The 17,948-nt window shown below is 47.8% G+C and overlaps 1 protein-coding gene across 1 annotated transcript in view; it reads left to right on the top strand.

The window, feature by feature from the left end:
• Positions 1–1,435: 1,435 nt before the first annotated feature.
• LOC138287234 (zinc finger protein 436-like) overlaps positions 1,436–17,948 on the top strand; it is a 32,234-nt gene continuing 15,721 nt past the window's right edge. Inside the window, exon 1 of the mRNA XM_069227588.1 lies at positions 1,436–1,484. The gene's annotated coding sequence lies outside the window, so the exon portion shown is untranslated. The remainder of the gene's footprint in view (positions 1,485–17,948) is intronic.

The following is a 17,948-nucleotide window of genomic DNA, read 5'->3' as shown; positions in this document are numbered from 1 at the left end:
GCGTGAGTATCTGAGTGGGTCTGTGAGTGAGTGCGTGAGTCTCTGAGTGGGTCTGTGAGTGAGTGCGTGAGTCTCTGAGTGGGTCTGTGAGTGGGTAGAAGGGAAGGGGGCCATGCACCCCCTCGAGGGACATATTTTGGCCCCCAGGGACCCCATCCCCCAGGGCCTGGCTGTAGGAGGATGTCCCTCTATTTAGTGTGCAAAAACATGCACACTGTGCAGGGGGTCCAGACAACCACACGTTGGTTTACAGAGTTAAAAACTAGATCACCTAATGCTCTAATTTTTATGGTAGCTCGGTTGAGCAGTTAGGCTAATCTTGTAGAAGTGCAAAGCATTTGTTGTACTCATAGTATCACTAAAGCAAGACAAATACTCAGAGGAATAACTCGAGACCAAAATCCTTCAGATTTTTAATACATTTTTAAGATCAATATCATCAAAATTGGGTAAGTACTTTATAAGTTATGAATTTTTTAAGTTTTAATAAAATTAGTCTTTTATAATTATGCGCCATAGGAATCAATGTATAAATACTTTACAAATGCACATAAAATCAGGAAATGCGTTTACCATTGCCTCTTTTTGCAGGTATGTGGAGGTCGTCAGTGGACCCTATGGACCAGCTGGAGCAGTTTGGGCGATTCCCGGTTTCATCGAGAGCAGTTGCAGAAAGTCGTTGGAGCTGGTGCCTGGCCACTGCTGGGGACCACTTGGAATAGCACTGCACAGGAGGACTTAAAGGTAAGTAGTGCCCTTAGAAGCAGGAGGTAGGTCTCTTTGAGGGTCCCTTACAGGTCAGCAAGGGCACTCTGGTGGGAGGCCCTGGTAGTTTCCCTATGCCTCTGGGTGTGTGCAACCGCTGCCACATTTGGGTCAAGGCCTGCTCTCTGGGTTTCTGCCCTGTCACACTGGGTTCAAATTCTCACTTCTCTTGGTTCTCTGGCACACTTTGTAGGAGGATGGCCCACAATGTAGTGTATAAAGCTCGGCACACTGTGCAGGGGTAAAAACTATACCACTTAATGCTGTACTTTGTACGATAGCTTGGTTGAGTAGTTAGGCCAATCTTGGAGAAGTGCAAAGCATTTGTTGTACTCACCACATCAGTCTTGCAACTCACACACTCCAAGGAATAACTCGAGACCAATTTATAAAAACACTTCTGATTTTTATATACATTTTTAGACCAAGATCATTAGAATTCATTAAGTACTTTTTGAGATATGAGTTTTTGAAGTTCAATAAAAATAGTCTGTCTGTGCGTAATTACGCACCATAGGAATCAATGGAATATAACCTTGAAAAATACATATAAAATCACACACGTGGTTTACCCGGTTCTTCTTTTGCAGGTTTGTCGAGGATGTCAGTGGGCACGCTGTGCCAGCTGGAGAAGTTCAAGTGGCTCCCAGGTCCGGCGGGAGAATCAGGAAAAGGTCTCTGGAGCTGGTGCAGTGCCCACCTGGACAAGCACTGCACAGGTAAGTTTAAAGGTGAATCCTGGGGTCCCCTTGGAGTGTCGAGGTCACAAGGGGTAGGGCACCCTTAGAACACTGTGTGAGAAAGTAGCCTCTTTCTAGCCTTGTTACCCCCACTTTTGGCCTGTTTGTGAGTGTATGTTAGGGTGTTTTCACTGTCTCACTGGGATCCTGCTAGCCAGGGCCCAGTGCTCATAGTGAAAACCGTATGTTTTCAGTATGTTTGTTATGTGTCACTGGGACCCTGCTAGTCAGGACCCCAGTGCTCATAAGTTTGTGAACTATATGTATGTGTTCCCTGTGTGATGCCTAACTGTCGCACTGAAGCTCTGCTAACCAGAACCTCATTGGTTATGCTCTCTCATTTCTTTCCAAATTGTCACTAAAAGGCTAGTGACCAATTTCACCAATTTACATTGGCATACTGGAACACCCTTATAATTCCCTAGTATATGGTACTGAGGTACCCAGGGTATTGGGGTTCCAGGAGATCCCTATGGGCTGCAGCATTTCTTGTGCCACCCATAGGGAGATTTGACCATTCTTACACAGGCCTGCCAGTGCAGCCTGAGTGAAATAACGTCCACGTTATTTCACAGCCATTTACCACTGCACTTAAGTAACTTATAAGTCACCTATATGTCTAACCTTTACCTGGTAAAGGTTGGGTGGTAAGTTACTTAGTGTGTGGGCACCCTAGCACTAGCCAAGGTGCTCCCACATTGTTCAGGGCTAATTCCCCAGACTTTGTGAGTGCGGGGACACCATTACATGCGTGCACTATACATATATCACGACATATGTATAGCGTCACAATGGTAACTCCGAACATGGCCATGTAACATGTCTAAGATCATGGAATTGTCACCCCAATGACATTCTGGCATTGGGGAGACAATTCCATGATCCCCTGAGTCTCTAGCTCACACCCGGGTACTGCCAAACAACCTTTCTCGGGGTTTCACTGCAGCTGCTGCCAACCCCTCAGACAGGTTTCTGCCCTCCTGGGGTCCAGCCAGGCCTGGCCCAGGAAGGCAGAACAAAGGACTTCCTCAGAGAGAGGGTGTTACACCCTCTCCCTTTGGAAAAAGGTGTCAGGGCTGGGGAGGAGTAGCCTCCCCCAGCCTCTGGAAATGCTTTGATGGGCACAGATGGTGCCCATCTCTGCATAAGTCAGTCTGCACTGGTTCAAGGACCCCTCAGCCCTGCTCTGGCACGAAACTGGACAAAGGAAAGGGGAGTGACCACTCCCCTGACCTGCACCTCCCCTGGGAGGTGCCCAGAGCTCCTCCAGTGTGCTCCAGACCTCTGCCATCTTGGAAACAGAGGTGCTGCTGGCACACTGGACTGCTCTGAGTGGCCAGTGCCAGCAGGGGACGTCAGAGACTCCTTCTGATAGGCTCCTTCAGGTATTGCTAGCCTATCCTCTCTCCTAAGTAGCCAAACCTCCTTTTCTGGCTATTTAGGGTCTCTGCTTTGGGGAATCCCTTAGATAATGAATGCAAGAGCTCATCAGAGTTCCTCTGCATCTCTCTCTTCACCTTCTGCCACGGAATCGACTGCTGACCGCGCTGGAAGCCTGCAAAACTGCAACAAAGTAGCAAAGACGACTACTGCGACCTTGTAACGCTGATCCTGCCGCCTTATCGACTGTTTTCCTCGTGGTGCATGCTGTGGGGGTAGTCTACCTCCTGTCTGCACTAGAAGCTCTGAAGAAATCTCCTGTGGGTAGACGGAATCTTCCCCCTGCAACCGCAGGCACCAAAGAACTGCATCACCGGTCCTCTGGGTCTCCTCTCAGCACGACGAGCGAGGTCCCTTGAACTCGGCAACTCTGTCCAAGTGACTCCCACAGTCCAGTGACTCTTCAGTCCAAGTTTGGTGGAGGTAAGTCCTTGCCTCCCCACGCTAGACTGCATTGCTGGGAACAGCGTGTTTTGCAGCTACTCCGGCTCCTGTGCACTCTTCCAGGATTTCCTTTGTGCACAGCCAAGCCTGGGTCCCTGGCACTCTAACCTGCATTGCACGACCTCCTGAGTTGTCCTCCGGCTTCGTGGGACCCTCTTGTGCAACTTCGGGTGAGTTCCGGTTCACTCCCCTTCGTAGTGCCTGTTCCGGCACTTCTCCGGGTGCTGCTTGCTTCTGAGTGGGCTCTTTGTCTTGCTAGACGCCCCCTCTGTCTCCTCACGTAATTGGCGACATCCTGGTCCCTCCCGGGCCACAGCAGCATCCAAAAACCCTAACCGCGACCCTTGCAGCTAGCAAGGCTTGTTTGCGGTCTTTCTGCAAGGAAACACCTCTGCACGACTCTTCACGACGTGGGACATCCATCCTCCAAAGGGAAAGTTTCTAGCCCTTGTCGTTCTTGCAGAATCCACAGTTTCTACCATCCGGTGGCAGCTTCTTTGCACCCACAGCTGGCATTTCCTGGGCATCTGTCCACTCCCGACTTGATCGTGACTTTTGGACTTGGTCCCCTTGTTCCACAGGCACTCTTGTCTGGAAATCCATTGTTGTTGCATTGCTGGTGTTGGTCTTTCCTGCAGAATTCCCCTATCACGACTCCTGTGCTCTTTGAGGAACTTAGGTGCAATTTGCACCCACTTTTCAGGGTCTTGGGGTGGGCTATTTTTCTAACCCCCACTGTTTCCTTACAGTCCCAGCGACCCTCTACAAGGTCACATAGGTTTGGGGTCCATTCGTGGTTCGCATTCCACTTCTAGAGTATATGGTTTGTGTTGCCCCTATCCCTATGTGCCCCCATTGCATTCTATTGTGACTATACATTGTTTGCACTGTTTTCTATTGCTATTACTGCATATTTTGGTATTGTGTACATATATCTTGTGTATATTTGCTATCCTCATACTGAGGGTACTCACTGAGATACTTTGGCATATTGTCATAAAAATAAAGTACCTTTATTTTTAGTATATCTGTGTATTGTGTTTTCTTATGATATTGTGCAAGTGACACTAGTGGTACTGTAGGAGCTTCACTCGTCTCCTAGTTCGGCCTAAGCTGCTCTGCTAAGCTACCTTTTCTATCAGCCTAAGCTGCTAGACACCCCTCTACATTAATAAGGGATACCTGGGCCTGGTGCAAGGTGTAAGTACCTCTTGGTACCCACTACAAGCCAGTCCAGCCTCCTAAATTGGTTGTGCAGCAGTGGGATAAGTACTTTGCAACTACTTACCACTTTGTCATATTGTACTTTTCATAAGAGAAAAATATACAAAACAAGTTCAGTGTATGTACACCTAACCAAAAAGTTTTGCTTTTCTTCTCTCACTTCTTTGCTAAGTGCTGAAAAGTACCTCTAAAACTTTCAAAAAGTTCTTAAAAAGTTTAAAATGTTTTTTTATTGTTCTTTAAAAAGTTCTGAAACTTTTTCTTTATTTTTCTGTCCCTTAAACCTTTTCTATCATGTCTGGTACAGGCCAAACTCTTGATCTGGCCAGCATAGCTTATGACAACCTTAGCTGGAAGGAAGCAAGGAGTCTCTGCATAGATAGAGGTTTAGGGGTAGGGAAGAATCCCTCAAGACAACTGTTAGTTAATATGCTCATTGAACAAGATAAGACCTTAGTTGGTACTTCTGGTGAGAAATTAGCTGATGGTTCCCACTCTGATTCTGGGGCACCCCCAGTGAAAGATTTGGGAGGGAATCTTTCCAACCTGCCCCTTAGCAGGCCACCTAGCATAGCTGGTACTGATGTGAATTCACATCACAGTAATAGTGTTGCTTCTCATCACAGTAGAAGTGTTACTTCTGTAGGCCAGAATGTTAGAGTGCCATCTGTTAGGGCCAGGTCTCCCTCTATTCATTCTCACCATTCTTCTGTATCAAGACATGCCCAACCCACCCACCCTGATGACAGAGTGTTAGAAAGGGAGCTCAATAGATTGAGAGTGGAAGAATCCAGGCTGAAGCTCAAGAAGCAACAGCTGGATTTAGATAGGCAGTCCATTGATTTAGAAAAAGAAAGGCAGAGGTTGGGGTTTGACCCCATGGTGGCAGCAGCAGTATTCCCCATAGTCATCCTGTAAAAGAGCATGATTCTAGGAATCTGCACAAGATAGTTCCCCCTTACAAGGAGGGGGATGACATTAACAAGTGGTTTGCTGCACTTGAGAGGGCCTGCGTTGTACAGGAGGTCCCTCAAAGGCAGTGGGCAGCTATCCTATGGCTATCTTTCAGTGGAAAGGGTAGGGATAGGCTCCTTACTGTAAAGGAAAGTGATGCCAATAATCTTACAGTTCTTAAGAATGCACTCCTTGATGGTTATGGCTTAACCACTGAACAGTACAGGATAAAGTTCAGAGAAACCAAAAAGGAGTCTTCGCAAGACTGGGTAGACTTTGTTGACCATTCAGTGAAGGCCTTGGAGGGGTGGTTACATGGCAGTAAAGTTTCTGACTATGAAAGCCTGTATAACTTAATCCTGAGAGAGCATATTCTTAATAATTGTGTGTCTGATTTGTTGCACCTGTACCTAGTGGACTCCGATCTGACCTCTCCCCAAGAATTGGGAAAGAAGGCAGACAAATGGGTCAGAACAAGAGTGAACAGAAATGTTCATACAGGTGGTGACAAGGATGGCAAGAAGAAAGATGGTGAAAAATCTCAAGATAAGCATGGGGATAAGGGTAAAACCAAATATCCCACTTCAAATCTTAAACACTCTTCAGGGGGTGGGGATAAAACAAATTCTTCCTCTTCTTCACAACCTACACAATTTAAAAAGCCTTGGTGCTTTGTGTGTAAAAACAGAGGCCATAGGCCAGGGGATAAGTCCTGTCCAGGTAAACCCCCGGGGCCTACCACCACTAATACATCAAGCTCTAGTGCCCCTAGCAGTAGTGGTACTAGTGGTGGGACTGCTGGCAACAGTCAAACTAAGGGTGTAGTTGGGTTCACTTATGGGTCCATCATAGAAACTGGGGTAGTCAGTCCCAAGACAGTTTCTGTCACACCTAGTGGCATTGGCCTTGCCACACTGTGAGAAAGTAGCCTCTTTCTAGCCTTGTTACCCCCACTTTTGGCCTGTTTGTGAGTGTATGTCAGGGTGTTTCCACTGTCTCACTGGGATCCTGCCAGACAGGGCCCAGTGCTCATGGTGAAAATCCTATGTTTTCAGTATGTTTGTTATGTGTCACTGGGACCCTGCTAGCCAGGACCCCAGTGCTCATAAGTTTGTGACCTACATGCATGTGTTCCCTGTGTGATGCCTAACTGTCTCACTGAGGCTCTGCTATTCAGAACCTCAGTGGTTATGCTCTCTCTGTACAAATTGTCACTAACAGGCTAGTGACCAATTTCACCAATTTCCATTGGCATACTGGAACACCCTTATAATTCCCTAGTATATGGTACTGAGGTACCCAGGGTACTGGGGTTCCAGGAGATCCCTATGGGGTGCAGCATTTCTTTTGCCACCAATAGGGAGCTCTGACAATTCTTACACAGGCCTGCCACTGCAGCCTGAGTGAAATAACGTCCACGTTATTTCACAGCCATTTACCACTGCACTTAGGTAACTTATAAGTCACCTATATGTCTAACCTTTACCTGGTAAAGGTTGGGTGCTAAGTTACTTAGTGTGTGGGCACCCTGGCACTAGCCAAGGTGCCCCCACATTGTTCAGGGCAAATTCCCTGGACTTTGTGAGTGCGGGGACACCATTACAGGCGTGCACTACACATAGGTCGCTACCTATGTGTAGCTTCACAATGGTAACTCCGAATATGGCCATGTAACATGTCTAAGATCATGGAATTGCCCCCTCTATGCCATCCTGGCATTGTTGGCACAATCCCATGATCCCACGGGTCTCTAGCACAAACCCGGGTACTGCCAAACTGCCTTTTCAGGGGTTTCACTGCAGCTGCTGCTGCTGCCAACCCCTCAGACAGGTTTCTGCCCTCCTGGTGTCCAGCCAGGCTTGGCCCAGGAAGGCAGAACAAAGAACTTCGTCAGAAAGAGGGTGTTACACCCTCTCCCTTTGGAAAAAGGTGTTAAGGCATGGGAGGAGTACCTTCCCCCAGCCTCTGGAAATGCTTTCATGGGCACAGATGGTGCCCATTTCTGCATAAGCCAGTCTACACCGGTTCAGGGACTCCTCAGCCCTGCTCTGGCACAAAACTGGACAAAGTAAAGGGGAGTGACCACTCCCCTGACCTGCACCTCCCATGGGAGGTGCCCAGAGCTCCTCCAGTGTGCTCCAGACCTCTGCCATCTTGGAAACAGAGGTGCTGCTGACACACTGGACTGCTCTGAGTGGCCAGGGCCAGCAGGTGACGTCAGAGACTCCTTCTGATAGGCTCCTTCAGGTGTTGCTAGCCTATCCTCTCTCCTAGGTAGCCAAACCCTCTTTTCTGGCTATTTAGGGTCTCTGCTTTGGGTAATTCCTTAGATAACGAATGCAAGAGCTCATCAGAGTTCCTCTGCATCTCTCCCTTCACCTTCTGCCAAGGAATCGACTGCTGACCGCGCTGGAAGCCTGCAAAACTGCAACAAAGTAGCGAAGACGACTACTGCAACTCTGTAACACTGATCCTGCAGCCTTCTCAACTGTTTTCCTGGTGGTGCATGCTGTGGGGGTAGTCTGCCTCCTCTCTGCACTAGAAGCTCCGAAGAAATCTCCTGTCGGTCGACGGAATCGTCCCCCTGCAACCGCAGGCACCAAAGAACTGCATCACCGGTCCCCTGGGTCTCCTTTCAGCACAACGAGCGAGGTCCCTTGAATCCAGCAACTCTGTCCAAGTGACTCCCACAGTCCAGTGACTCTTCAGTCCAAGTTTGGTGGATGTAAGTCCTTGCCTCCCCATGCCAGACTGCATTGCTGGGAACCGCGTCTTTTGCAGCTACTCCGGCTCCTGTGCACTTTTCCCGGATTTCCTTTGTGCACACCCAAGCCTGGTTCCACGGCACTCTAACCTGCATTGCAAGACCTCCTGAGTTGTCCTCCGGCGGCGTGGGACTCTCTTGTGCAACTCCGGGTGAGCACCGTTTCACTCCACTTTGTAGTGCCTGTTCTGGCACTTCTCCGGGTGGTGCTTGCTTCTGAGAGGGCTCCTGTTCTTGCTGGACGCCCCCTCTGTCCCCTCACGCAATTGGCGACATCCTGGTCCCTCCTGGGCCACAGCAGCATCCAAAAACCCTAACCACACGATTTGCAGCTAGCAAGGCTTGTTTGCGGTCTTGTGGCGGGAAAACACTTCTGCACGACTCTTCACGACGTGGGACATCAATCCTCCAAGGGGGAAGTTTCTAGCTCTTGTCGTTCCTGCAGAATCCTCAGCTTCTACTGCCTAGTAGCAGCTTCTTTGCACCCACAGCTGGCATTTCCTGGGCATCTGCCCACTCTCGACTTGATCGTGACTTTTGGACTTGGTCCCCTTGTTCCACAGGTACTCTAGTCTGGAAATCCATCGTTGTTGCATTGCTGGTGTTGGTCTTTCCTGCAGAATTCCCCTATCACGACTTCTGTGCTCTTTGGGGAACTTTAGTGCACTTTGCACTCACATTTCAGGGTCTTGGGGTGGGCTATTTTTCTAACCCGCACTGTTTTCTTACAGTCCCAGCGACCCTCTACAAGGTCACATAGGTTTGGGGTCCATTCGTGGTTCGCATTCCACTTTTGGAGTATATGGTTTGTGTTGCCCCTATCCCTATGTGCCCCCATTGCATCCTATTGTAACTATACATTGTTTGCACTGTTTTCTAAGACTATACTGCATATTTTTGGTATTGTGTACATATATCTTGTGTATATTTGCTATCCTCATACTGAGGGTACTCACTGAGATACTTTGGCATATTGTCATAAAAAATAAAGTACCTTTATTTTTAGTATATTTGTGTATTGTGTTTTCTTATGATATTGTGCAAGTGACACTAGTGGTACTGTAGAGCTTCACTCGTCTCCTAGTTCAGCCTAAGCTGCTCTGCTAAGCTACCTTTTCTATCAGCCTAAGCTGCTAGACACCCCTCTACACTAATAAGGGATACCTGGGCCTGGTGCAAGGTGTAAGTACCTCTTGGTACCCACTACAAGCCAGTCCAGCCTCCTACATTGGTTGTGCAGTGGTGGGATAAGTACTTTGCAACTACTTACCACTTTGTCATTTTGTACTTTTCATAAGAGAAAAATATACAAAACAAGTTCAGTGTATGTACACCTAACCAAAAAGTTTTGCTTTTCTTCTCTCACTTCTTTGCTAAGTGCTGAAAAGTACTTCTAAACTTTCTAAAAAGTTTCTAAAAAGTTTTAAAAGTTTTTTTTCTGTCTTTAAAAAAATTCTTTAAAACGTTTTCTCACTTTTTCTATCACTTAAACACTTTCTAAAATGTCTGGCACAGGCCAAACTGTTGATCTGTCCAAACTTGCTTATGATCACCTTAGCTGGAAAGGAGCAAGGAGTCTCTGCATAGAAAGAGGTTTAAGTGTAGGGAAGAATCCCCCTAGAGAACTGTTGGTAAATATGCTTGTTGAACAGGATAAGGCCAGAGGTGGCACTTCTGTTGAAAAGTTAGCTGATGGTTCCCAATCTGACCCTGTGGCACCCCTAGCAAAAGATTTAGAAGGGAAACTTCCTAGCCTGCCCATTAGCAGACAACCTAGCATAGCTGGTACTGATGTAGAGTCACATCATACAGATAGTGTGGTCTCACATCACAGTAAGAGTATTCCTTCTCATCATAGTAGAAGTGCTGTTTCTGTTAGTCAAGCTGTTAGGGTGCCATCTGTTAGGGACAGGTCTCCTTCTGTTCATCCTCACCATACTTCTGTTTCAGGCATGTCCCTCCCACCCACCCTGATGACAGAATGTTAGAAGGGGAGCTCAATATATTGAGAGTGGAACAATCCAGGCTGAAGCTCAAGAAGCAACAGCTGGATTTAGATAGACAGTCCTTAGAAATTGAAAGAGAAAGACAGAAAATTGGGTTGGAAACCCATGGTGGCAGCAGCAGTATTCCCAATAGTCATCCTGCAAGAGAGCATGATTCTAGGAATCTGCATAAGATAGTTCCCCCTTATAAGGAGGGGGCTGACATTAACAAGTGGTTTGCTGCACTTGAGAGGGCCTGTGTTGTACAGGATGTCCCTCAAAGGCAGTGGGCTGCTATCCAATGGCTATCATTTAGTGGAAAGGGTAGGGATAGGCTCCTTACTGTGAAAGAAAGTGATGCCAATAATTTTGCAGTTCTTAAGAATGCACTCCTGGATGGTTATGGCTTAACCACTGAACAGTACAGGATGAAGTTCAGAGAGACCAAAAAGGAGTATTCACAAGACTGGGTAGACTTTGTTGACCATTCAGTGAAGGTCTTGGAGGGGTGTTTACATGGCAGTAAAGTTACTGATTATGAAAGCCTGTATAACTTAATCCTGAGAGAGCATATTCTTAATAATTGTGTGTCTGATTTGTTGCACCAGTACCTAGTGGACTCCGATCTGACCTCTCCCCAAGAATTGGGAAAGAAGGCAGACAAATGGGTCAGAACAAGAGTGAACAGAAATGTTCATACAGGTGGTGACAAGGATGGCAAGAAGAAAGATGGTGAAAAATCTCAAGATAAGCATGGGGATAAGGGTAAAACCAAATATCCCACTTCAAATCTTAAACACTCTTCAGGGGGTGGGGATAAAACAAATTCTTCCTCTTCTTCTCAACCTACACAATTTAAAAAGCCTTGGTGCTTTGTCTGTAAAAACAGAGGCCATAGGCCAGGGGATAAGTCCTGTCCAGGTAAACCCCCTGAGCCTACCACCACTAATACATCAAGCTCTAGTGCCCCTAGCAGTAGTGGTACTAGTGGTGGGACTGCTGGCAACAGTCAAGTTAAGGGTGTAGTTGGGTTCACTTATGGTTCCATAATAGAAACTGGGGTAGTCAATCCCAAGACAGTTTCTGTCACACCTAGTGGCATTGGCCTTTCCACACTGGCTGCTTGTCCCCTTACAATGGATAAGTACAGGCAGACAGTTTCAATAAATGGTGTTGAGGCCTTGGCCTACAGGGACACAGGTGCCAGTATCACTTTGGTGACTGAAAACCTAGTGCATCCTGAACAACACATCATTGGACAACAGTATAAGATTATTGATGTCCATAACTCCACTAAGTTTCTTCCCTTAGCTATAATTCAGTTTAGTTGGGGCGGAGTTACTGGCCCTAAGCAGGTGGTAGTATCACCTAGCTTACCTGTAGACTGTCTCTTAGGTAATGACCTAGAGGCCTCAGGTTGGGCTGATGTAGAGTTTTATGCCCATGCAGCCACGCTGGGCATCCCAGAGGAATTGTTCCCTCTCATTTCTACTGAAATGAAAAAGCAAAGGAGAGAAGGCCTGAAAACTCAGGATCCCTCTCCAACAACAGGTAAAAAGGGTATCACAGTATCCCCTAACCACCCTACCATTCAGGATACCATTCCTGTGGTGGGAGAAACCTCTCCTGGGGTGGCACCTGTTCCAAGGGAATCATCAGCTGGCAAAGCTGTACTCCCTGAGGTAGAAGTACCTCTCTGTGGGATAACTAACATTGGTGAGAAAAAGAAAACCATTTTAGTTAACATGGAGCATCCCTCCAACCCTCCCAGAGAAACTTTAGTGCAGAAACCCTGCACTGCCTCACAACACTTAGGACAGCATCCCTATCTGGCATTCTCATCACTAGAAATAGGTTCAGTGGATAATTCCCACTGCTCTAAACTAAAACTTACTGATAGAAACTCTGAAAATACATCTTCACATTGTTGCTTAGCTAAAAAACTTCAAACAGGGTGGTTTACATCCCCACAGGGAAGTAACCATATAGTGGATGATAAAGGGAGTAACCAGTGTATTGCAGAGCTACTCTCTACTTATCACCACTTAGACAATAAAGTCTCAACTGGCCAAGGTTAGCATTATTGTCCTTCGTTTGGGGGGGGGGGGTTGTGTGAGAAAGTAGCCTCTTTCTAGCCTTGTTACCCCCACTTTTGGCCTGTTTGTGAGTGTATGTCAGGGTGTTTTCACTGTCTCACTGGGATCCTGCTAGCCAGGGCCCAGTGCTCATAGTGAAAACCCTATGTTTTCAGTATGTTTGTTATGTGTTACTGGGACCCTGCTAGTCAGGACCCCAGTGCACATAAGTTTGTGACCTATATGTATGTGTTCCCTGTGTGATGCCTAACTGTCTCACTGAAGCTCTGCTAACCAGAACCTCAGTGGTTATGCTCTCTCATTTCTTTCCAAATTGTCACTAACAGGCTAGTGACCAATTTCACCAATTTACATTGGCATACTGGAACACCCTTATAATTCCCTAGTATATGGTACTGAGGTACCCAGGGTATTGGGGTTCCAGGAGATCCCTATGGGCTGCAGCATTTCTTGTGCCACCCATAGGGAGATCTGACAATTCTTACACAGGCCTGCCAGTGCAGCCTGAGTGAAATAACGTCCATGTTATTTCACAGCCATTTACCACTGCACTTAAGTAACTTATAAGTCACCTATATGTCTAACCTTTACCTGGTAAAGGTTGGGTGCTAAGTTACTTAGTGTGTGGGCACCCTGGCACTAGCCAAGGTGCTCCCACATTGTTCAGGGCAAATTCCCCGGACTTTGTGAGTGCGGGACACCATTACACGCGTGCACTATACATATGTCACAACATATGTATAGCGTCACAATGGTAACTCCGAACATGACCATGTAACATGTCTAAGATCATGGAATTGTCACCCCAATGCCATTCTGGCATTGGGGAGACAATTCCATGATCCCCCGAGCCTCTAGCTCAGACCCGGGTACTGCCAAACAACCTTTCCCAGGGTTTCACTGCAGCTGCTGCTGCTGCCAACCCCTCAGACAGGTTTCTGCCCTCCTGGGGTCAAGCCAGGCCTGGCCCAGGAAGGCAGAACAAAGGACTTCCTCAGGGAGAGGGTGTTACACCCTCTCGCTTTGGAAAAAGGTGTCAGGGCTGGGGAGGAGTAGCCTCCCCCAGCCTCTGGAAATGCTTTCATGGGCACAGATGGTGCCCATCTCTGCATAAGCCAGTCTGCACCAGTTCAGGGATCCCTCAGCCCTGCTCTGGCGCGAAACTGGACAAAGGAAAGGGGAGTGACCACTCCCCTGACCTGCACCTCCCCTGGGAGGTGCCCAGAGCTCCTCCAGTGTGCTCTTGACCTCTGCCATCTTAGAAACAGAGGTGCTTCTGGCACACTGGACTGCTCTGAGTGGCCAGTGCCAGCAGGTGACGTCAGAGACTCCTTCTGAGAGGCTCCTTCAGGTGTTGCTAGCCTATCCTCTCTCCTAAGTAGCCAAACCTCCTTTTCTGGCTATTTAGGGTCTCTGCTTTGGGGAATTCCTTAGATAACGAATGCAAGAGCTCATCAGAGTTCCTCTGCATCTCTCTCTTCACCTCCTGCCAAGGAATCGACTGCTGACCGCGCTGGAAGCCTGCAAAACTGCAACAAAGTAGCAAAGACAACTACTGCGACCTTGTAACGCTGATCCTGCCGCCTTCTCGACTGTTTTCCTGGTGGTGCATGCTGTGGGGGTAGTCTGCCTCCTGTCTGCACTAGAAGCTCCGAAGAAATCTCCTGTGGGTCGACGGAATCTTCCCCCTGCAACCGCAGGCACCAAAGAACTGCATCACTGGTCCTCTGGGTCTCCTCTCAGCATGACGAGCGAGGTCTCTTGAACTCAGCAACTCTGTCCAAATGACTCCCACAGTCCAGTGACTCTTCAGTCCAAGTTTGGTGGAGGTAAGTCCTTGCCTCCCCACGCTAGACAGCATTGCTGGGAACCACGTGTTTTGCAGCTACTCCGGCTCCTGTGCACTCTTCCAGGATTTCCTTTGTGCACAGCCAAGCCTGGGTCACCGGCACTCTAACCTGCATTGCAGGACCTCCTGAGTTGTCCTCCAGCTTCGTGGGACCCTCTTGTGCAACTTCGGGTGAGCTCCAGTTGACTCCACTTCGTAGTGCCTGTTCCGGCACTTCTCCGGGTGCTGCTTGCTTCTGAGTGGGCTCTTTGTCTTGCTAGATGCCCCCTCTGTCTCCTCACACAATTGGCGACATCCTGGTCCCTCCTGGGCCACAGCTGCATCCAAAAACCCTAACCGCGACCCTTGCAGCTAGCAAGGCTTGTTTGCGGTCTTTCTGCACGGAAACACTTCTGCACGATTCTTCACGACGTGGCACATCCATCCTCCAAATGGGAAGTTTCTAGCCCTTGTCGTTCTTGCAGAATCCACAGCTTCTACCATCCAGTGGCAGCTCCTTTGCACCCGCAGCTGGCATTTCCTGGGCATCTGTCCACTCCCGACTTGATCGTGACTTTTGGACTTGGTCCCCTTGTTCCACAGGTACTCTCGTCTGGAAATCCATCGTTGCTGCATTGCTGGTGTTGGTCTTTCCTGCAGAATTCCCCTATCACGACTTCTGTGCTCTTTGGGGAACTTAGGTGCACTTTGCACCCACTTTTCAGGGTCTTGGAGTGGGCTATTTTTCTAACCCTCACTGTTTTCTTACAGTCCCAGCGACCCTCTACAAGGTCAGATAGGTTTGGGGTCCATTCGTGGTTCGCATTCCACTTTTGGAGTATATGGTTTGTGTTGCCCCTATCCCTATGTGTCCCCATTGCATCCTATTGTAACTATACATTGTTTGCACTGTTTTCTAAGACTATACTGCATATTTTTGGTATTGTGTACATATATCTTGTGTATATTTGCTATCCTCATCCTGAGGGTACTCACTGAGATACTTTGGCATATTGTCATAAAAATAAAGTACCTTTATTTTTAGTATATCTGTGTATTGTGTTTTCTTATGATATTGTGCATATGACACTAAGTGGTACTGTAGTAGCTTCACACGTCTCCTAGTTCAGCCTAAGCTGCTCTGCTAAGCTACCATTATCTATCAGCCTAAGCTGCTAGACAGCCTATACACTAATAAGGGATACCTGGGCCTGGTGCAAGGTGTAAGTACCCCTTGGTACTCACTACAAGCCAGTCCAGCCTCCTACATTGGTTGTGCAGCGGTGGGATAAGTGCTTTGTAACTACTTACCACTTTGTCATTTAGTACCGTAGGGGTGGTGCATTCTAGGTGGGGCCACTCATCCTGTCCTAGGTTTGAATTTTCAGCCATTGCTCCCACCAAAAGAGGGGGTTTGCACAGAGCGATCATCTGGTGCTAGCAGCAGACCTGGAGGTCAAGTTTCAAAGGCTGTAAGCTCTTTGATGCTCACCAGCAGGGCTGTGCACATTCCTGAGGGAGCAGGTTTTAGCACCTCCATGAAGGAAGGGCTTTGTTCTGTATCCCAGAGGGCTGACCCCTCACCCCAGGGGTTAGATTTGAGTCTGGAAGTGCCAGGCTGGTTAGCACCTGTCAGAAAGCATGCAAGGGTTGTTAGCTTTTGCAGGGGTCCCCTCTAAGATGACCTCTGGGTACATTTTATAATAAATTCAACACGGGTACCAGTTTGAATTTATCATTCTGAGTTGTTTGATACCAAATAACCCAGGGTTCAGAGTGGCCATCATGTAGCTATGAACCTCACATTGGCCAGTGTCCAACACATGTATTTAAATGGCTGCTCTGTTCACTCACTATGTCCCAGGTATGGCAAGGAGACAGTGGGGGCATATTGCACATGCAGCTATGCCCTCACATACAGTATGGTGCACCCTGCCTTAAGCCTGGAAGGCCTGCCAGAGGGGTGCTTTACCCATAGTGCATGCAGTTTATAGGGGGTAGGGCACACAGACAGTGTGCCATGTTGCATTTGTATTTTTGGTTTGCACCAGAGCACTCAGTCTACAATGTTAGGACTTGGTAGATCTGGATGCATGGCCCTAGAGAGTTGCACAATCAGTGCTGCTGCCCTCAGGGACTTACCCTTACTACCCCATTCCCTGGGTACTTAAGTACCATTTACTGGGGACTTATAGTGGCAGCTAAAGATGTTGCCAATTACCTTTTTAATTTGTAGGGAAAGACCATTAGCACTTGGAGCATGGTGAGCAGGATCCCAGTGCACTCCAGTCCAAGTTGCATCTAGAAACCAGGCAAAAAGTGTAGTGGGGAGAGGTACTGCAACAAAGTGCCAGTTTCCCACACACGTAATGAGCTCTCCTAGCTTTAACTTCTGTTTGAGTTGATCTATTTCCCTGATCATGTGGCCCTGATTACAAATGAATGTATTCCACCCACAGCAGTAAATCTTTATTGAATTCTGCTACTGGCAAGCCTGCAAAATACTGACCCACCAATTATGGGTCTGAATATTCCAGACTCAGAAATTCCAGGTCTAGAGACACTGGTCCAGTTTCACCGGGTCTGGATGTGAAACCTCTGCATTTGGCATTTGCACAGCATTTGCCCTAAATTGGGGGATTGCATTTAGGACCCATACTTTCAAGAGCATGGGAGGTGCAGTGGCCGTCCACTCCCATTCCGAACTGTCTTCGCTCATGTATAAAGATAAAGAGGACATGAGTGGAGGAGAAATAGAGAAGAACAAACCGGAAGAGGCTGGGAGAGGGGGTATAAAAAGACTATCCCCCCTGCCCACCTGGATACCAGAGAAAGCCAGAGATGAAAACGTGAGCGTGACTCTGTGGACGAGCACTGCGGACAGGAGGATAAGGAAGAAACCCATGGGGAGTTTAGAGGCAGCGATAACCATAGTGACGGACAGAAATAGGAAAGCAGATCTGACAGAATTCTATAAGGAGGGGATATAAGAGAGCCCAAGTACGGCTGGAGCAGAGGAAACGCAGCCTGAGTACAAAGAGAGGTGACCCACCCAATATTGAGTTTGAGCTCCACCTCTATCCAGGAGGGTCAGGTAGGGTTGGGCCTACAAGAAGCCACTGAAAACGTTTATGAGCAATGAGTCAAGGGTTCAAGGTGCAGTAAAGGGGAGAATGAAGGGAAACAGTGAAACATATGTGCTTAAAAAGGACCAATTTGGGAACAGTGTTTAATTCTTAGCTACTAACTAGTAACAACAGAAGGTCATTTGCACAACACATTGACAAGAGGAAAGGCAGGAAAAGGAAGAGGAGAAGGTGAAGTGAACCCGTAGTCATGGCATGTGTGGTATCTAGTGCCCCTAACTCTTTTAAATGCTTTCTTTCTTGAGCGCCTGATAGCATAGTTAGTGCAACAGTTAGTGGTACTTTTTTGTTGGGAAGTCAAAATGTAATTTAAATAAATGTATATCACTGTTTGCTGGATCAGGACTATGTTTCCCATAATCCCTGCCACAGGACGAAAGAGGGGCCTTGAGGGGAGCGCCTCATAGCACAAGGTGACTTCCTGCACGCGGGAGATCACGGACTCTGCTTGACGGGACAGGGCTATACTGCCCATAATCCCTGCCACAGGAGACAGGAGGGGCCACAGGAGACAGGATGGGGGGGGGGGCGCTTCGTAGTGCGAGGACACTTCCAACACGTG

The sequence above is a fragment of the Pleurodeles waltl genome, chromosome 4_1, assembly GCF_031143425.1.
Source record: "Pleurodeles waltl isolate 20211129_DDA chromosome 4_1, aPleWal1.hap1.20221129, whole genome shotgun sequence".
In the NCBI taxonomy this organism is placed as follows: Eukaryota; Metazoa; Chordata; class Amphibia; order Caudata; family Salamandridae; genus Pleurodeles; species Pleurodeles waltl.
This window is presented reverse-complemented; position numbering and strand designations above follow the sequence as displayed.